Genomic DNA, 22,759 nt, shown 5'->3' on the forward strand with positions numbered 1-22,759 from the left:
CTCCCTCAGAAGGTGCCAACTTGCCCTCCCCGGCCCGCCAGGCTGCCACCTGGAGCTGTGGGCTGCCACCTGCTCCACGAAGACGGCAGCGCACCTGAGCCCAATGTCAGTTGCCCTGGCTGGGCGAGTCCCGGAAATGCCGATTCTTTTTTTAAAAAATGGTACACTGTATAATTATTCCATTATAAATTACAGTATAATAATAATAGAAATAAAGTGCACAATAAGTGTTATATGTTTGAATCATCCTGAAACCATCCTCCCCCCTGCCCCCTTGTGGAAACCTGTGTTCTGCAAAATCGGTCCCTGATGACCAAAATGTTGGTGACCACTGCTCTAGAATAAGCAGATACCAACAAAATCATTCAGGAAATTGGAAATGTATTATGAATATAAGGTCAATGAACTTAGAGTTTCTGATGACCTTACATAACTTTTTTCCTTTATTTTATTGCAAAGATGTGGGGTACAAGTCAGGATTAGGTACACAAGTAGTATACGTGCAGGTGTTTTGAGTCTCCAACTGGTTCTCACTTCTCTTGGTTTAGGATCAGGTACCCTTAGTGATGTTATGTGTCCACGTCTTCCCTGGCAGTGTCTTGCTCTGTCTTGTAGTATTGTGATAAATATTCAGGACCCACTTAGGAGTGAGAACATGTGGCACTCAGTTCTTTGTTTCTGTGAGGTCATTGAGTATGATGGACTCTAAATCCATCCAAATTGGTGCGAAGTCCATAATTTTGTCCTTCTTTATGGCTGCATAATACACCATTGTGTATATATACCACATTTTCTTTATACAGTCCACTTTTGCTGGACAGCAGAGTTGGTTCCATGTTTTTGCTATTGTGAAGGAGTGCTGCAATAAATATGCGTGTGCAGGTATTTTTTTTTGTAGAATGATTTGAGTTCCTTCAGATATATTCTCAGAAGGGGGGCTGCTGGGTCATATGGAAGGTCAATTTCTAGTTTTTTTTTTTTAAATCACTGCATTGTATTCCATAGAGGTTGAACTAGTTTGCATTCCCACCAACAGCATGGTAGCATTCTCTTTTCTCCACATCCTCTCTAGCATCTATTGCTTTTTAATTTATTAATGATGGCCGGCCATCTTTGCTGGAGTTAGGTGGTATCTCAATGTGGTTTTAATGTGCATTTCTCTGATGATTAGTGAGGCTGAGCACTTTTTCATGTTGGCTGCTTGATGTCTTCTTTTGAGAAGTATCAAAGAATATCTTTTGCCCACTTTTTAAAATAGGGTTGTTTGTCTTTTCCTTTTGGCTCATTTGATTTAAGTTTCTTGTAGATCCTGGATGTTAAGCCTGTCAGATATACAATTAGCGCACATTTTTTCCCATTCTGTGGGTTTTCTCCCTACTACCTTGATGATTTCTTTTGCTGTACAAAAGCTTTTCAGTTTGATGAGGTACCACTTGTCTATCTTATTGTTTATGGCAAATGCTAACTGGATGCAGAAGAATAAAACAGGACTCCTTCCTACCTATCACTATACACAGAAATCAACTCTAAATGGATCAAAGTCCTAAACATAAAACCTCAAACTATAAGAATCTTAGAAGAAAATGCAGAAGAAACCCTTATGCACATTGGAATAGACAACCTTATGTAACTATTAAAAATAGACACACAACAAAGAGGTTCAAGATGACTGACTAGAAGCAGTTGGTGTGCTCTCTCTCTCTCATGGAGAGGAGCCAAAATAGGGAGATAATCGCAACACTACCAGCAGAATGACCAGGAGCATACCCTGGGATTCACAGAGAGGCAACAGGATCCACAAAAGGTAGAGGGAAGTGAAATCAGACAGTCTGCTGTTCTCTGCCCAGCACAGAGACACAAGAATCCCCCATCAAAGGGATGAGTGAGAAATCCTCAGAAGCTCACACCACCACCATGATCCTATGTAATCTGAGTCAAAGGAAAGTTTCTGTGACCCCCACAGGTCCTGAAGCCAACGTATAATACTGACTAGCAACCATGCAGAGTCATAGCCCAAGCCCACATAACACCACTCAGGCCACCAATCCCTGTGCAACTCAGTACCAGCTGCTACAATCTAACAATGAGAGAAGCTCAGTGTACTTCTGATAAGAGCAAATACTTTATGGTTGCAGCAGCTTCTGCCTCTGTTGCCTTCAGGCCAGAGAGATAATAGCCCAGCAGATAAATATTGTGTGTCTCCAGCATGGACTACTTCACAGCTGAAATAGATTGGAGCAGCAAACTGGTGGGGTACTGTCTCCCTCCCAGGAGGCTGCTTTCCCCAGATGTGGATCATCTGCTCCAGGTCTGAAGATTGTATAAGACCTCATAGTCACTTGAACACTGTGGCAGAAACCTGTCACCTTGAAGGGAAGTCAGTCACCAGATTTATTCAGCAGGTCCTTCACAGAGTGCATGCACCTCCTACTAAATACAGACTCTGCAGCCAAAATAAGCAGAAGAAGCAAGCTGGCATGGTACCCCTCACTTTCCCCCATCTAGGTTGCTTTCCCTAGATACAGATTACCTGCTCCAATCCCACAGAGTGCACATGCACAGAAACTCATCCGAATGCTGGGGTAAAGACCCACTGTCCCTCAGGGAAGCTGGCCACCAGAGGCCATTTGGCAGGCCATCTGCAGCATTTGTGTGTGTCCTCCTACCCAATGCAGACTCTTGCAGCTGAAATAATTGGGGGCAGCTGTTAGGGCACCCTGCACTCTCTTCCATCTCAGCTGCTCCTTCCCAATAGGAATTGCCTGCTCCAGGTCTCAGAGAAGCGAGTAAGATACCACACCACCTGATCAGTGCAGCTAAGGCTCAGTGGTCCTTGGAAACATTCCACCCTGGTGCCAGACCTCATTTTTAAGTGCCATCTTCAGACCTACAGCCTGCATTTCACCACCTAACAAAAAACACCACTACAACTAGTAACCTCTTAGTCACAGCACAAATCTAGCTGTGACCAGAGAATCCATCAGAATAGTGGCTTTCTGAAATAACTCAGGAACAAAGCCAACTGCACACATACAACATACACCATAGCCACACACATAAAAGACAAAAAAATTTTAAAAAATCACAATGATAGCAAACCAAAAAAACCCAACCAAACCAAACAAAACAAAAACCCCACAAAAAATAGAGAGCAAAACATCAGCACCCTCAGATGGGAAGAGATCAGTGCAAAAACTCTAGCAACACAAAAAACCAGAGTGTTTTGTTGCCCCCCAATTATCTCCTGAGCTCCTGAGCAATGAATTCTATCCAGAATGAATCATCTGTAGTGACAGAATAGAATTCATAATATAGATGGCCAAGAAACTCAGAGAGATCCAAAAGAAAGTGAACTCCTAAATCAAAGAGGCCACAAAACACTTCAATAATTGAAAACTGATATGACCATTCTAAGAAAGAACAAAACTGAACTCCTAAAATTGAACAGTTCACTACAGGAGTTTTAAAACACAGTCACAAGCCTTAACAACAGATTAGACCAAGCAGAGAAAATAATTTCAGAGCTTGAAGGCTGATTCCTCAAATCAACCCAGTCAGACAAAAATAGGGAAGAAATAATTTTTTAAAATGAACAAAGCCTTCAAGTGATATGGGATTATGTAAAGAAACCAAATCTATGTCTAATCACCATTTGTGAGAGAGAAGGAGAAAACGGGAGCATTCTAGAAAAAGTTTTTACAGACATTATCCATAAAAGCTTCCCTTATTTGGCTTGCAAGGTTGACATGTAGATACAAGAAATTCAGAGCATGCCTATGAGATACTATATGAGATGACCATCCCCAAAGCACATAGTCATCAGACTATGAATGTTCAGCATGAAAGAAAAAAATGTAAAGGTAGCTACAGAGAAAGTCTAGAACATCTGTTAGGAGAGACCCTCAGAATAACAGCAGACATCTCAGCATCAGAAATCTTACAAGGTAGAAGAGGCTGTGACCTAATTTTTCATACTCTTAAAGAGAAGAAATGTCAACCAAGAATTTCTTACCCTGTCAAACTAAGTTTCATAAATGAAGGTAAAACAAGGTCCTTCTCAGACAAGCAAGCACTAAGAGAATTTGTCACCTGTAGACTGGCCCTACAGGAGATGCTTAAGGGAGTTCTAAACAAAAGGATGACAACACCTAATACAAAAATACAACTAAGCTCATAGCTTACAGACCATACAAATCATCAACAAAATTGAAACCACAGAGAACCTTCTTAACTCTATGATAGAAAGATATTCTCACATATCTATAGTAACCTTGAATATCAATAGTCTTAATGACCCATTTAAAAGACATAGACTGAAAAACAAAACAAAACTCATCCTTCTGCTGTCTATTTCACCTCTTATACTGTCTATTTCACCTCTTATGATACACTTACACTCAAGGTAGAGTAATATCTGTATGCAAATGGAAAACAAAAAAGAGCATGGGTTGTTGTTCTTGTATCAGCTAAAACAGACTTTAAGCCAACAACAGTAAAGGCAATGAAGGGCACTACATAATGACACAGTGCTAATTCCAACAAGTAATAATTAAATATATATGCATCCAACACTGGAACACCCAGATTTATAAAACAATTGCTACTAAATCTAAGAAAGGACTTACAGGTGCACAGTAAGAGGGGGAACTTCAACAATCTCATGAACAGCTTTAGACAGACCATCAAGGCAAACACTACCAAAGGAATCAGGGATTTAAAGGTGACTCTTGACCAATTGGATCTATCTACAGAATACTTCACCCAACAACCACAGACTATACTGTCTTCTCATTCACACATGGAACATACTAAAAAATCAACTACATGGTAGGCCATAAATCAAGTATTAATAAATTCCAAAAAACCAAAATTATACTAAGCATCTTCTCTGACCACAGAAGAATAAAATTTGAAATCAACATCAAGTGAATCCCTATACAACACAAGTACATGGAAACTAAACAACTTGCTCTTGAACAATTTTTTGGGTAAACAATGAAATCAAGACAAGTATAAAGTTTTTTTTTAAATGAATGCAAATAAAGACACAACATACCAAAACCTCTGTGATACTACAAAATAAGTGCTAAGACATAAATTTATTGCACAGCTTACTCACATCAGCAAGTTATAAACATCTCAAATAACAATCTAATGTCCCAACTAAGGGAACTAAAATATTAATAACAACCCTAAAGCTAGTAGAAAAAAAGAAATACCTCAGATCAGATCAGAACTAAGTGAAATTGAGGTAAACAAAGCAAACAAACAAGCAAAAAGCAAAGGATCAATGAATCAAAAAGCTGGTTCTTTGAAAAGATAAACAAGATTGATAGACTGCTAGCCAGACTAACAACAACAATAACAGAAGGTAGAAAATCCAAATAAATACAATCAGAAATGAAAAGGTGACATTACCACTGATCCCAAAGAAATGCAAAGAATTTTCAGAGATTATTATAAACATCTAAATGCATGCAAAATTTCTAGAAAATTTAGAAAAAAATGAATAAATTCCTGGAAACATACATAATCTCCCAAGATTGAAAACGGAAGAAATTGAAATCCTGAAAGTTCAATAATAAGCCTCAAAATGAAATAAATAATAAAATATTTAGCTACCAAAAAATGTCCTGGAGCAGATGGATTCATTACCAAATTCTACTAGACAAGTAAGAAGTGCTAATACTAGTTCTACTAATATTATTCTAAATAATTGAGAAGGATGCACTCCTCTCTAATTCATTATACAAAGCCATAAAATTATACTGATACAAAAATCTGACAAAGCCATAAAAGAGTGAGAAAAAAACTACAGACCAGTATCCCTGTTGAATACAGATGCAAAAATTCTTAACAAAGTACTAGCAAACTTCATCTAGCAACATATTAAAAAACATATTTACCATGATCAGGAGAGCTTTATTCCTGAGATGAAATGTTGGTTTGACATACAAATCAATAAATGTAATCCACCACATAAACATAGTTAAAAACAAGAACCATATGGCCACCTCGATTGACACACAAGGTTGTCCACTGTTACCACTCCTATTTAACATGGTACTGGACTCTTAGACAGAACAATCAGGCAAGAGAAAGAAATAAATGTATTCAAATAGAAAAAGAGGTTGTTAATTATACTTCTTTGCAGATGATATAATTTTATACATAGAAAATACTAAGAATTCCACTAAAAGACTCTTTGAACTGAGAAGTGACTTTATTAATGTCCTTTATAAAAATCAATGTTCAAAAATCAGTAGCTAGCCGGGCTCTGTGGCTCAGCCTGTAACCCTGTGCCTTTGGGAGGCTGAGGTGAGTGGATTGCCTGAGCCTGCGGATTCGAGACCCGCCTGGGTAGCAAGACCTCATCTCTACAATAAATCAAAAAATCAGCTGGGCATGGTAGCGCATGCCTGTAATTCTGAGTACTTGGAAGGCTGAGGTGGAAGGATCGCCGGAGCCCAGTGGGTCGAGGCTGCGGTGGCTGGAAGCAGCCACTGCACTCCAGTCTGGGCAACACAGTGAGACTCCAACTCAAAAAAAAAATTTTTTAAAAAAATCAGTAGCAGCAGGGCTCGGTGGCTCAGCCTGTAATCCCACGCCTTTGGGAGGCTGAGGTGAGTGGATTGCCTGAGCCCGCGGGATTGAGACCCGCCTGGGCAGCGAGACCTCATCTCTACAATAAATCAAAAAATCAGCCAGACATAGTAGCGCATGCCTGTAATTCCAGCTACTTGGAAGACTGAGGCAGAGGCTGCGGTGGCTGGGAGCAGCCACTGTACTCCAGTCTGGGTGACAGAGTGAGACTCCAACTCAAAAAAAAAAAAAAATCAGTAGTATTTCTATACATCAGCAATATTCAAGTCAAGAACCAAATCCCATTTACAACAGACACACACACATACACACACATATACACACACACACACAACTTAGGAATGCATCTGACAAAGGAGGTGAAAAATCTCTATAATAAGAACTACAAAATACTGCTAAAAGTGAAATACCTAACAGAATAACTAAAATGGTTGAACTAGCTTGCTTAACATGAGTAACTCCATTTTAAACTCCTCCATCTTAGTTACTTGTTTGACCTGAAATTACCCCCGCCAGTGTATACATGCAGCTGCTGTAACATTCCCATGACCACATACCCACATTCTTGTTCCTCCCTTGAGCTGTTCTTGCTGACTGCTTGAAAATTCTGTAGCCACGAGTTCCATGTAATTGTATGCTTTGTTAACTGAAATCAGATGTTGCACCAAGAAATTTTTCCTAATAGAATTTCCCCTGCTGCATTCCCATAATTAGTTCTTATATTTTTGTTCCCTTTTGTTTTTAGCTTCTTGTTCCCTTACTCCCCTGCTATGTATCCCACTTGAGGTCTTTGCCTTTATAAGCTTGTTGCTAGCTTTGCTCAGGGTCGAGAGCATTTAGAGACATGAGTCCCTGCCTGACTGCCAGCTATTAAAGTACTTAAAAATTTGACTCTCAGTGTGTGGTGACTCCTTTCTTGCACTCTGGTTATAACACTTGGAGGCCCCAGCAGGATTTGCCAACCTTGGGAGGCAGCCTTGCTCCGGATCTCCCCCAGCTTGGCAAAGACGTTATAAGGGAGATGCCCCCTGAGTTGTTCAGGGTCCCATAATCTCTCATCTGGCTTGGAAGGAGTTGGAACAACCACTGAATTCCTCTCACCTAAAAAAGAACCAGCGTCTGTCTAAATTCTCCTAGGAGGTAAGAATCTGTTTTGCTCTGTTTGTGGCCACAATTCTGTTTAAGGGAGTCACAGCCTGAGGAGGTCACCCTTTGGACACTATTCATTAGGCCAAGATGTTGGCTGAATAAAACCCTCTGGTTTTCTGCCCTGAGGTTGTTCCAGGGATCCGTAACTTTTCTGACTTGGTTTGGATGCCCTGTCTATCATTGTGTTTTTATTGTTTTTTTGTTGTTTGCTCATTGTTTGTTATGGGTTCACAGAATTCATGACCTGTCAGTCCTCTGCCTGATGAGGCTGGTCCTGAGACGTTGTTCACTGAGCCAAAGACATTGGCTGAACAGAGTCTCAGTTTAGTATCTGATTTCCGTTTGGGTACCTGCTTTAACTTCTAACTGCCTATGGTATTTCTATATCCCTGTCATCCTTGGCCACTTTCCCTGCTTTGCATTCTTGTTGTGCTCTTTGCCATAGGGCTTACTTCTTTTGCACTTTTGGACTGGTCAGCAGGCCAAAAACTTCTATTAGCCTTTGCTTGTCTTCCCATGGTTGGAAGTCTGATCCTCATAAGGTGCCTCATGTAATTTACTGGTTTTGACAATATGGGATCACGGGCTTCTAAGTCCTCTGGCCCCGTATACTGTATAATAAGGAATTTCTCTCTCAGATCCATGGAAGACTATGGTGACTGTCTCCCCAAAAGCAGACTCCAGACCCTCTGTGAAAATGATTGGCCTGTGTTTAATGTTGAATAGCCTTCCACAGGGTCTCTGGATATTCATGTTACTTAGTCTGTCTGGAAGGTCATTACAGGGACCCCTGGTCATCCTGATCAGTTTCCCCATATTGACCAGTGATTATATTTAGTCCAAAATCCCCCTTCATGGTTAAAGTTATGTTTTCTTAAAACTCAGGACCCTTCCCATAAACCATAGTATACAGAGACAGAGCTTCTAACTTAAAAACAACAGAGTGCTTTATACAAAGGCCCCTGGCTAACTCTACAAGGAAAACTAGTTTTGCCTGTTTCTCAAGAGAATATAATCTTGCCAAAATCTACTGTTTTCAAGGAAACCTTAGGTTCTAACCTCCCTGGTAAAATCAATCATGCATATTCATCTTCCCACCTGGGATAACTGCCAGCAGCTCCTTTTTAACCCTATTTACTTCTAAAAAGCCAGAGTGCATTAGAGCTGAGACCAAAACTCTGTCCTTTCCTCAGCTGTTGGTACATAGAAGAAAAGTCAGGAAATGTTAGAGGAGGTTTTTCCCTCCTCTCACCTGAATTGGGACCTTAACACTTCAGCAAGGTCTAAAACATTAAAAACATTATCACTGAACTCTATTACCTGGTTTAAAGGAAGCAGTCCAAAAACCTATTAATCTTTCCAAAACTACTGGGATTATTCAGGGTCCCAAGGAGTCACCGGGGGTATTTCTTGAATGTCTTCAGGAGACATTCTGTACTTATACCCCATTTGACCACTCCACCTCCGAATGCTCAGGCTATTAATTTGGCTTTTATGGTTCAAGCGGCCCCTGACATTTGGAAGAAGTTACAGAAACTCGAGGGTTTTGTAGGAATGAACATTTCTCAGCTGCTAGAGGTAGCTCAGCAAATTTTTAATAACTGAGACACTGAGAAACAGAAACAGGAAGACAAGAAAATGTACAGAGCAACAAAATGGCAGACAAAAGTGTTAGCTGTTGCCATCCAGGCCTCCCAACCTGACTCGAGGCCAGCACATAAAACAAAGGGATAAACTAAAAAGAATAAAAGAAAACTGAATGCATCCAGCTAGCCAAGAATCAATGTGCATATTGTAAAGAAGCTGGGTCACTGGGTAAAAAATTACCCTTGCCACCCAAAGACAAAGGATCCTAAGTCAGTTCTGGTACTGCCCTCTACTGGTGAAACGGAAAATAACTCAGACTGAGGAGGGCAGGGCTCTTTTTCCTTAGGCTCCCAAGAGCCTGTAATAACCTCTGTTATTGGGAGCCACCCAGTCCAACTTTTAGTGAACACTGAGGTAGAACTATTAGTTCTAAAGTCACCATTAGGACCCATATCCAAAAAGCAAATTTCTATTTAAGGGACAACAGGGGCAATAACAAACTGCAAGTTCACCTCCAATCAGATGGTTAATCTAGGTCAGAAATGGGTTACCCACTCATTTCTAATAGCCCCTGAGTGCCCATACTCTCTCATGGACCAAGATTTGCTCTGGAAACTAAGAGCAACTATTATGTTCTTGCAGGATGAAACTAAAATGTATATTCCTACTGACACTGCTTATCAAATGCTAGTCACTATTCTGCTTTCTGAAACATACCTCTTAGCTGCTTCTGATTCTCCCACTAAAAATATCTCATCAGATTTGCTTTTACAGTTACAGCAGGAATTTCCTTCAGTTTGGGCAGAGACCAACTCACTGAGTTTTGGCAAAGCATCACCATCCAGTTGTAATCCAGACTCAGGGGACACCAGCCAACTAATTTGGACTCAGTTGCCACAGGGTTTCAAGAACTCCCCAACACTTTTCAGGGAAGCTTTGCAACAGGATTTGTCAGGGTTCTGTTCCTTATACCCTGAATGTACTTTACTCCAGTATGTAAATAATCTCTTGTTTGTGACTGCAGACTTGGATACTTGTTAAAAAGGTAGTAAGTCTCTGTTACAACTCCTCTAAGACTTAGGATACTGTGTGTCAGTGAAAAAGGCACAGCTCTGCTCAACTGAAGTTTCCTACCTGGGATATCGGCTAAAAAAGGGGAAGCAAGCCCTGACCTCGGCCCAGAAAGAAGCATTCTTCAAATTCTCATGCCAACCACACACACACACACACACACACACAAAATACAGGAATTCCTGGGGGCAGCAAGGTATTGCCGGTTATGAATCCCTGGTTGTGCTGAAATTGCCAAACCTCTATACACTGCCATGTCAGGGGACCAGCCCCCGCGATGGATTGCTATCGAGGAACAAGCATTCCAGCAGTTAAAGGCAGCTCTCACTCAAGCCCTGGCTTTAGCCCTCCCAGATGTTACCAAGTCTTTTCACTTGCACATTCATAAACAATGAGAAATTACAAAAGGGATACTCACTCCGACCTTAGAACCCTGGAGATCGGTGGCTTACTTGTCAAAAAAACTGAACCCAGTGGTCTCTGGCTGGCCCTCTTTTCTTCAGGCCACTGCTGCCATGGCCATATTAGTTAAGGAAACAGATAAATCAACTTTTGGCTAAAATCTGGCTTTAACCATTCCCCATGCTGTTGAAACTGCTCCAGGGAGCACCTGACCTTTAAATGTCAAACTCACACATCACCCAGTATCAAAACCTCCTACTTGACCAACAAAGACTAACTTTCTCTCTTACTCAATGCCTCAATCTGGGTACCCTGTTGCCCAATAATAATCCAGAAATGCCAGTTCATGACTGTAAAGATGTGCTGGACATCTCTCAGGTTAACCAAGCTAATCTTTGGGATACTTTGTTAAGTCAAGCTATTGCTGACTTATTCATGGATGGTAGCAGCCTGGTAATAGAGGAGTCTGCAAGGCTAGTGCAGCCATAACCACAGCTCATGACATATTCTGGTCACAAGCATTGCTTCAAGGTACCTTGGCTCAAAAAGCTAAGTTAATTGCTTTAACTCAGGCCCAGTGCTGGGGAACAGAAAAGCAGGTAAATATCTTCACCAACAGCCCGTATGCCTTTGCTACACTTCATGTTCATGCCATAATCTATAAGAAACAAGGACTTCTTGCTGTAATTAAAACAAAAATCTTTTAAACGTTATATGGCTTCCAAAGAGGTAACTGTCATTCACTGCAGTGGACATCAAAAATCAGACACTCCAGATGCAATAAAAAATCGCTTAGCAGATCAAGCGGTCCAAGAGGCAGCAGAACTTTCAATTAAGCCCCTGACTATCCTGCTAACTAAGACCTTTCCAGTTCCTTCTCTTCCAAGACGGGCTACACCCATGAAAAAAAAAGAACAAGCGAATTGGGGAGGAGCCCACAAGAATCCTATTGGGTAGTGGATCAAAGAATCTAAAATTTTCTTGCCTCAAGCTCTCAGATATACTTTGGTAAGACTACTACATTCTACCATCCATTTGGGAAACACCAAAATAACTGAGCGGTGAAACCATTTTTATCATATTAATGACTTAAAAATATAGCTGCAATAGCAGCTGCCATGTGCTCTGCCTGTACCCAAGTCAATGCAAAGCAAGGGATCAGACCTCCAGATGACATCAGGGCCCAAGAATTAAGTCCCAGAAAAAAATGGAAAATAAACTTCACTGAAATAAAACCTCCCCATGTGGAATATAACTATCTACTAATGTTTATAAATACTTTTTCTGGATAGGTAAAAGCTTTTGTCACAAAGAATAAAACCACCCTTATGGTTACAAGGTTTCTACTAAATAAAGTTATTCCTAGGTTTGGGCTCCCTCTCTCCATTGGCTCTATTAATGGTCCTGCCTTTATCTCATTCATAGCCCATCTGGTCAGCAAGGCACTGGGTATAACTCAAAAATCACATTGTGCCTACCAGCCACAAAGCCCTGAACAGGTGGAACGCATGAACCAGACTTTAAAAAGTACTTTAATCAAATTAATAATAGAGACCAGTGAAAAGTAAATAAACTTTTTGTCAATGGCCCTTCTTTAGGCCCGATGCATCCCCCCCTTTAAGGCTGGGTTTACCCTATCTAAAATCATGTTTAAAAGACACCCTCCTCTGTTACCCTGGTTATTGGACCCCATTCTTGAAAAAATTACTAATCAATCTCTGTTAAAGTATCCCCAGTCCCTCCAGCAAGTCCAGGCCACTGTCCACTCTGGTATACATGCTGTTTTGCCCACTTCGTCTTCCACACCTTGTCATCCGTTCCAACCCAGAGACCTGGTTTTTGTCAAGAAGTTCCAAAAAGAAGAACTGACTAACTCCTACCTGCAAGGGACTCTTTTATTCAAACCTCCTGGCCTTCCGGCAACCCATCAGAAATATGCTACTCCTCTGCTAGTGCCTGCCTTAATCAGGTTCAGTGTAGCTAGAGCAGCTGCACTCAGCATCACTGCCCTGGTCTGCAAAAAATTAGGGCTAGCTGGCTTTGCTAATGTTGCACAAGACATAATTCAGACTTAAACTACATGCAATCTGTTATAGACCAACTCCATAACCAGGTAAACTCCCTAGCAAAAGTTATCCTCCAAAATAGTAAAGTTCCTATCGCAAGGGGAACTTTGTGCTGCTCTTGGAAAAACGTGTTGCTTCTATGCATAGAGCCTTGAATATTAAACTGGATCATTAGTTTCATAAAATGACAAATCAATTCTGTAAAACTTATGCATGTAAAAACCTATTATAATTCCATACCCATGACCAATGAGTCAGTGAATTGACTCATGCACAACAAAAGGGAAGAATGAAATACCTAACAGAATAATCAACATGGTTGAAATAGCTTGCTTAACATGAATGAGTAACTCCATTTTGTTAAAAACCTCCATTTTAGCTGCTTGCTTGGCCTGAAATTAACCCCCCAGTGTGTACATGCAGTTGCTGTAATGTTCCCATGACCACAGACCCACATCCTCATTCCTCCCTTTAGCTGTTCTTGTTGACTATTTGAAAATTCTTTAGCCAAGAGTTCTGTGTAATTGTATGCTTTGTTAACTGAAATCAGATGTTGCACCAAGAAATTATTTATTATAAAATTCTCCCTGCCACATCCCCATAATTTGTTCTTATATTTTTTGTTCCCTTTTGTTTTTAGTTCCTTGTTCCCTCAGTTCCCTCACTCCTCTACTATGTAGCCCACTTGTGGTTTTTGCCTTTATAAGCTTGTTGCTAGCTTTGCTCAGGGTTAAGAGCATTTGGAGACATGAGTCACCTCTTGACTGTTGACTATTAAAAGACTCAAAAATTCGACTCTCAGTGTGTGGCAACTCCTTTATTCCACTCTGGCTATAACAAAAGAAGTTTTTTAAAAAAGAAAACCTCACAAATAAATGGAAAAACATTCCACGAATTGGAAGAATGAATATCATTAACATGTCCATGCTGCTCAAAGTAATCTGGATTCAATCCAATCTCTATTATATTAATTATATTATCAGTTTCATTTTTCATAGATCTAGAAAAAATACTCAAATTCATATGGAAGCAAAAAAAAAAAAACAAAAACAAAAACAAAAAACAACAACAACAAAAAACAAAGCTGGAGGTATCACATTACCAGCCGGACTTTAAACTTTTGTAGAAGGTTATAGCAACCTGCATGGTACTGGTATAAAAATAGGCACAAAGGCCAATGGGACCGAATAGAGATTCCAAGAATAAAGCCACTGATCTATAACCAACTGATTTTCAATGATGTCAAATAAATAAATAAACAAACAAATAAATAAACATTGGGTAAAGAACACCCTATTCAATAAATGGTGCTGGAAAAACTGATGAACTATATGCAGAAGAATGAAACTAGATTTCTCCAACCATATATAAAAATTAACTCAAGATGGATGAAAATCTTAAATGTGAGACCTCAAACTATACAATTATTACAAGAAAACCTAGAAAATGCTCTTTAGAACATCAGTTTATGACCAAGTCCTCAAAAACAAATGCAGTAAAAAACAAAATTGACAAATGGGACCTAATTAAACTAAAGAGCTTCTGTGCAGCTGAAGAAACTATCAGCATAGTAAAAAGACAATCTACAGAATAGGAGAAAATAATTGCAAACTATACATCTGACAGAGGCCTAATATTTGAAACTTAGGAACTTAACAAGCTGACAGGATAAAAACAAATAACCTCATTATAAAGTGGGCAAAGGACATGAACAAACATTTGCCAAAACAATCAACCATTCAACATGAAAAAAATGCTCAAGATCACTAATTGTCAGAGAAATGCAAATCAGAGTGTCAATAAGATACCTTCTCACACCAATCAGCATGGGCATTAGTAAAAAGTAAAACAAAAACTAACAGATCTTTGTGAGGTAGCAGAGAAAAGGGAATATTTATACATTGTTGGTGAGAATGTAAACAGGTTTAACCCCTTTTGAAAGCAGTTTGGAGATTTCTCAAATAACTGAAAGTAGATTTACCTTTCACTCCAGCAATTTCACTATTGGATATAAACCCAAAGAGCATAAATCATTCTACTAAAAAGACACCTACATGTGTATGTTTATCACAGCACTATTTACAATAGCAAAAACATGGACACAAACTAAGTGCTATCACTGGTGAATGGAATTTAGAAAATGTGATACATATACACCATGGAATACTACACAGTCATAAAGAAGAATGAATAATATTCTTTGACGCAGCTGAAGGTCATTATTCTATGTGAACTAGCAAAGCAACAGAAAACCAAATCTGCATGTTCTCACTTACAAAGGGAAGTTAAGCACTGGGTACACATGAACATAAAGATGGGAACAATAAACACTGGAACCTCTTAAAAGTGAGAGGGAGAAAGGGAGGCAAGGGTTGAAACACAACCCATTGGGTACCATGCACACCACTTGGTGCATGGAGTTAATAGAAGCCCAAGCCTCACCATCATGCACTATACTCATATAGCATATCTGCATATATAATCTTTGAAACTAAAAAATAAAGCAAAATAAAATAAAACACATAAGGAAACATACACTAACAAAATTGTTATAGCTGACTCTAGAATTTCTCTCGGAAAGAGAACTGTCTTAGATTCAGCAGGTGTGGAGGGTGAGTCATTAGGTATGGGTTAGTAGGTACAAGGAATAAATGAATGGGCCATCCTCATACAGCAACAAGAAAACATGTAAACAAGAATTTGGCAATTGGAGGACAGTAGGAAGGAGAAAAAAGAGAAAGTAAGAGAAGGTTGGATAACATGGTAGAATTCTGGAGTCCAAGTTGAGATAAAGACCTCCAGAACATTTTAGTTACAGTGAAGTTGAAGAGATATGATTTATGCTGCTGTTTATAGCTATGATATAAAATACTTCACCATTACCTGAATTTTCACTAAAATGTGCCACACACATGCCTTGTGTCAATTAAATTTTAGGGAAAAAATCAAAGAAAGGGGCTGTGTTTCTTGTTTGAGATGAGAGAGTGAAACAGATATCTAACAGAGTCACCTTCTGTAGACACCAGGGACATGTATCTGTGGAACTAAACCAGAGTCAGACATTACTAGAAAAAAAGATATGGTCATGAATTTTGCATTAACTTATGTCTTCGTATTGAGAGTGATGCAGGAATCTTTGCTTATTAGAGGAGATACAATCAATTTTACTTAAATTTTGAAAATCACCAATAAGCTTTACTGAGTTGAAATCTCATCTCTCCTACTTATTAACTGTATGTGCTTAGGCATTTTATATACTTTGTAACATTCCTATTACTTATTCATTAATATGTGGGTGATAACACTTATTATGAAAGTTTATTGTAAGGATTAAGTGTAATAAAGTAAGTGAACATTTCTGGCATATACTAAGTGTTCAATAGATATTAATTAGAAACAATAGAGATTGAACAAGGGAAGTGCTAGGAATAACAAACTCTTATGAGTTTCTACTATGTCTCAAGCACAGTTCTAGACACTGAGGAGTGTATCATTGGGCCAAACAGGCAAAGCTCCTTCTTTCATAATGACTATATTACAAAAACCCAATGAGAAAGGATTTTTTTTTTACCAGCTACTACTAGAGAAATGCTGTGAAATAGCAAAAACCTTATAATGAGACATATCAATATGTAAAGCACAAAATGTGGATTTTTTTCTGTACTTGACTCTGCACATGAGCCTCAAGCAACTTATTCTCTGGTGTCAGTTCTTCTGCATGAGTGTAGCTGACAATCCTTTTGAAAGTGAAAAATAAAAATGAATCTCTCCAATCAGAGATCATTTTAAAAGACAAGAATCATTTCAAATGAAGGAAATATAAGCAGAATAGCATGTTGAAAATGAGAATTTGTGTTAAACTCTTAAACACAGTAATTAAGTAAAATGTTTGCAAATAAAATAAGTGAAAATATTTCAATAAGATCAAAAGACAAAGTAGATACACTATTTTATTAGATTAAACTTGAAGCAGAATTGAATGTGTAAATAGTTCAGTAGAAACTATGTAAAATATTACATATGTAAGATGTTTAATATAATAGTCAAGTGAGTTCAATTTTCTTACTCTTTTTTCTTTAAAGTATATTCTAAAATTAGATAAGAAACTTTCATGACTTTTTTTCCAGACTGTAGTAGATGAAAACATATTGAAAAAGTATCCAGTGGCTTTTCAGTCATAATGGAATAACTGGATCAAGCTAAACCTCTTGCAGAGGTTGAATATGGATAAACAAATGAAGCAAAGTCAACAATAGTTTGAAGGCATTAGATTGTAACTGAGGCAACCAAGACTTAAATTGTTAAGATCTTAAAAATGAAACCACAGCATTGAGGGGAATTCTACTTTTGTAACCAATTTTCTCCCCGGGCTATGGATCCCCAAACAAAGATGTGGTATAGGTTTTTTTGTTTTTCTCATTGGACTGAGGAATTGAAGTTTCAGAATGCTAAGAAAACCAAGAATCAATGGGTCAAGATTCCATAGAAAAAAGAACTTCAGAATAGCAATCCCCTATATTTGGTACATAATTTGCTATCAAAGCAATTGTTAACTGTAGAAATGTACAAATTCAGGGAGGGAAATGAATAAGAAAGCAGTTACTAATGAGTTAAAAAACTAGACAGAAAATATGACAGTTTTATGAACTTTTAGGAAATAAAAAATAAAGGTCAGGCCTTGTCAAAAAAGAAAGGACATGGTAAACAACACAGGTGCTCACTTAATACTCCTGAATTAATAAAATCCTAAAATTAAAGACAAATGGAAATGGGCACACCTTAACTAGATTAAGGTAATTTGTGTTGTTTTATCGGTCCATCAGGAGAAAATTAACATTAATGAAAGCCTCTACAATGTTTCAAACACTGGTGGGGACTAGCTCCAGCTGGGTTCAGGGTACCCCAAAGGTGGAGATGGCGTTGGCGATTGGGGGGAAGAAGAGAGAGAAAGAAAGAGACTGGACTCCAGTCTAGTGCAGAAGCAATGTGTGTTATTGGGAATTGCAACGGGTCTTTTATACACAAAGTCAGATGTGGGAGGGGCGTCCCCCACCCACCAGAAACCTTAATCCATGAAAACTTAATCAATGATTGCCTTTAAACCCTTTTCATATGATAATCTTAAAATCCCATACCAAAGGAAACCTAATCTGTGACTGACATATTCTATAAACCTTTTTCATCCTAAGCTGATTGATTTATGCTAAGTTAAACAATTCTATAGAAGCTTAAGTATTTACTTTACAAATGAAAGTGGCTCATCCCAGAATGTTTGGAATATGGCCCAGTCCAAAGTTCACAGTGGGCTACCTGCAAGTAACCCAGCCACATTCTTTCAACAAAAGGGCTGTCTTCTAAAACTATATTCTACAATTTACACCTTTAATAAATCCTAAGATCATGACCCAGAAACCTGTGACCAATACTAAGGCTCTTAAATGTGACACGAGTTTGAATTATAAGTTGTGTGGAAGCCAAAACTGCAGTTTGCAGAAGAATGGGAGCAATGAGCTTCTAAAGTTAGCTTGTGTTCGTCCCGGTCTCAGAGTTTTTATGTTTTGAGCTCACAGGAGCTTAATCTGGTTAGTGCTGAGTAAAGGGGGAGGAAATGGGGTCAATAGCTCCCGAATGCATCCTAGTGGTCTCAGGGTCAATGACCCTTCCTGATCCCTAATACTCAGTGGGCCTCCATGGCTGGCTCCCAACATCTCCCCCTTTTTTATTTTTTAGCACAAAACCATGAAACTCCATATTGCTCTTCTTTAGCACTCTGAAGATGATTGGGAGTAAACACAGCAACAAAAGAATCACTGCTCCGCAAATTCCCACATTGATGACATTAATGATTTTTGATTAGCAAATGATGGCTGAATTTCTTGATGTAATTTAGTAAGGTCTATACTAGGTCTGAATGGTTCCAAATTCCAAGTTACTTTGTCCCAAGTATGGACAGATTTAAACTCAGAGTGACATTAGAGAGCCAATTTCTTTTTTAAGGTCACAAGTTCTTGCCCTACTGCTAAAACTCCTTCCTCCAAAGCACTAATCTTACTTTCCAACTTCTGGTCTATGATTTCCTGAATAGCTATGGCAATAGAAACGTTTTTAGACAGCTGATCAACAAACGTAGTTGTATGAACTTCCCTAGATAATGCTAATTTAACCATTAGTTAAACAATTAGTTAAAAATACACCCAGTACAAGACACCTTATAAACATTGCATAGAGCCATTAAAACCCCAGTCACTAACATATAGTCTTTCACCAGGTACAGTATAGTCCACCTTAGAGTTATAAGCACAGTCTCTCCATTTCAGGAAGCCAGTATCTCACTGGATGAGTGACCAGTCCTTTTCCGTATCATTGAAGGGGCAAGCAGGTACACTGAGAGGTGGTGTCCATTAAACACAATTGAACAGTTAGGGTCACAGCTGTGATTGAGCAAAGACATACTAGGATACAGGCCAACACCCACTTCCTATATCTCTGCAGTACATATGGTGAAAGTGTTGCAGATCACCTTGTCCTGGGTTTGGTATTGGATACAGTCATACTTAAAGTAGTATTGGTCCCTCAGCTGCTTCTGGTGCTCCTCACTGGTCATCAGCATATCCAGGTAGCAGATGGTGAGTTCTTCTCCCACCTTGATGTCTCGGACTGCATGCAGTAAGTTTATCTTATGTTTTGGTCCTGCATTCTTTTCTCCTCCCAGTTGTTAAAAGACTTTAAAGGCTGTGTCCAATAGTTATAGTTGGGGGGTTTGTGGGCCCTTCTCTAATTTTTGAAGTTTGCGCCAGTGCTGGCTGAGAGATAAAATACATCCAAAAGAACTTGTTCTTCCAGTCTAGTCTGCTTATTAACACCTATTTTGTAGTTAGCTAACAGGATTCACTTATATGATTCCTTTACTTCTATCTGTGAAAGTTGAACTTGAGAGAAATTTATCATAAGAAGACAACAAAGAAGAATTTTTAACATCCTTTTGTCCAAGCCACACCCTTGAGAAGAGATGTGTGTGGGGGGGTGAGAAGTCTGGAGGTTGGGTATAGGTGCCGTGGCCTTTGGCACCCACCCCTTCTCCGAAGGTAAAAGAGAAAGACTAGAGGCTGGGGTCAGGTGTTGTGGCCTTTGGAACCTGCCCCTTCTCTGAAGGTAAAAGAGAAAGACTGAAAGTCAGAGCTAGGTGCCACGGCCATAGACACCTGCCCTTCCTTCTCAGATAAAGGTGAAGGGACTCACAGAACAGATTACAAGAAACAAGAGTAGTAGGGCAGGCAGGAATTGGAGTTGTAGGAGGAATAGGAGAGGACAAAGGAAGTGAAAGCCCTTATTTTGTTTATATTTTTCTCTGGTCTATTCCTTTGATTCAACAGGATTCATGCCACCCATCTCAGTCTTTGGGTTAGCGGGGGCATTTCAAATGAATTGATCAGAAATCCAAACAGGAATTGATGCATCCTGTGGAAATATGCAAGTATATCCTCTCCCACTGGTTAGTAATATATCAGGCCCTTTCCATTGGCCTGCGAGAAGATCCTTCCATTTTACCATAGGTTTAACATTTCCTTCTGGGTTCCAGTGTCTAGCCATAGCTGAATTGCCTGAAGAATCCAAATTTACATGGTTTATAACAAATAAAGCATGATTTAAAACATGATGAGGAGAACTATACCTAAACTCCCCCTCTTGTAATTTATGTATTTGATTTTTTTAAAGTTTGATGGGCTCTTTCCACTATGGCTTGACCCTGCGGGTTATAAGGAATTCCTGTGGAATGAAAAATATTAAATTGAGAACAAACTGTTGAAAAGATTTTGATGTATATGCAGGACCATCGTCAGTCTTAAGTTGTTTTGGCATACCTAATTGTGAGAAACAAAAAAATAAATGTTGCACCACGTCCTTGTAAACTTCTCCAGTTCTTGCTGAGGCTAAAATAACATGAGAAAACGTACTCACAGTAACATGCACATAAAACAATTTTCCAAATGTAGGTACATGAGTTACATCCATTTGCCATAACACATTAGGTTTTAATCCTCGTGGATTAACTCCCACTGGAACATTAACAAAAGTAGGACATACTGGACAATTCTTGAAAATCTGCCTTGCTGCTTCCCTAGGTATCTGAAATTCATAACGTAAAGCAGTAGCATTTTGATGATGAATATTATGAGATAGTTGAGCTTGAGTGACTGCCTCTGTCTCCAAAGTTACGTAGATGGCAGGTTTTGTTAAATTATCAGCCAATTGATTACCCTCATGTAGGGGTCCTGGAAGGCCGGAATGAGATCAGACATGGCCAATGAAAAATTACTCTTTTCTAACATGAATCAATTGTTGCAGTTGTATAAGCAATTTCAAAATTGTGGTTTTACTAACAGGAATAGTTGCTGTCTCAATATGAGGAAACAGCCCTTAAACATAACGAGAATCAGTATACAAGTTAAATCTCTTGTCTTTTAGAGCAGTAAAGGCATATAAGACAGGTCTTAATTCTGTTTTTTGTGCTGAGGTCTCTGAAGTACTTAAAACATGAGGTTTGTCATTAATTACTGCCACTGTTTTACCGTTAGAAGAGCCATCAGTAAAAACCAATACTGCTCCCTTGAGGGGGACTAAGGACCATGCACGAGGAATAATTATAGGATTACATTTCACAAACTGCAACAATGGATTTCTAGGCAAATGAAACAAAATTTATCCTCTAAAATCAATCAAAGCCACTTGCCAATCATCATTAGTTTGCAACAAGGTTTGAAATTGAGTTTTATCATATGGGATGATATTATCCACATCTTTTCCAAACAATTCCATGCTTCTCTGTCTTCCTTTGATTATTAGCAAAGCTACTAAGTATGAATAAGATGCTAAAACTTTTTTAGAGGAAACCAGTAAATGTAACCATTCCATAGGTTCTTCCTGCCACAAGCACCCTGTTGGGGTATGAGAAGTAGCCAACACAATTAGTTCCCATGGTATATCATAACTTACCCTTTTCACCCTTTGGGACTCAATGGCCTTTTCCACCAGAGTTAAGGCCTCTTTTGCCTTGGGTGTTAAGACTCTTTTAGAAGTGGGGGAGGGATCCCCCTGCAGTATACCAAAAAGAGGCTTTAAATCTGCAGTAGTGACATGTAAATAAGGTCTCAGCCAATTAATATCTCCTAATAATTTCTGAAAATCATTTAAGGTAACCAAATGATTCTTCCTTAATTGTAGAGGTTGATGACTCACAGTTTGAGTGTTTAACACTCGGCCAAGACAAGTAAAGGGCAGGTTTGAATTTTTTCAGGAGAAATTTTCAAACCACAATTAGCCAATGCTGTTACTGTTTCATTCAAAACATTATGCAAGTGAGCACGATCTGCATGAGCCAATAAAATATTATCCATGTAATGAATTAAATAAAGATTAGGATATTTGTTTCTCATATCCTGCAAGGCTGCATCTACAAACCTCTGGCATAAGGCAGGGCTGTTTTTCATACCTTGTGGCAGGACCTTCCATTGATATCTCTGGAATGGCTGCTTTAAATTATGAGAAGGTAAACTAAATGCAAATCTTTTACAGTGTTGAGAATTTAAAGGTATAGAAAAAAAGCAATCCTATAGATCAATAACTATGATGTTATAATCAGCAGGAATAGCAACTGAAGATGACAGCCCAGGCTGCAATGCACCCATAGCCTCCATGGTGGCATTAATGGCTCTTAGATCCTGTAAAAGTCTCCATTTCCCAGATTTCTTTTTTTATAACAAATATAGGAGTATTCCAAGGACTGGTAGAAGGCTCTATATGGCCAGCCTCCAGACTTCTGTTGACCAATTCTCTTGCTGCCTTAAGTTTCTCCGAGGGCATGGGCCATTGTTCCACCCAAC

General features: G+C 39.0%; 1 pseudogene; it reads right to left on the bottom strand.

The window, feature by feature from the left end:
* LOC103258190 overlaps positions 1–22,759 on the bottom strand; it is a 111,251-nt pseudogene that overhangs the window by 1,585 nt on the left and 86,907 nt on the right.

The sequence above is a fragment of the Carlito syrichta genome, unplaced genomic scaffold, assembly GCF_000164805.1.
Source record: "Carlito syrichta isolate Samal-C Ts95f unplaced genomic scaffold, Tarsius_syrichta-2.0.1 Scaffold302017, whole genome shotgun sequence".
NCBI classification, from domain to species: Eukaryota; Metazoa; Chordata; class Mammalia; order Primates; family Tarsiidae; genus Carlito; species Carlito syrichta.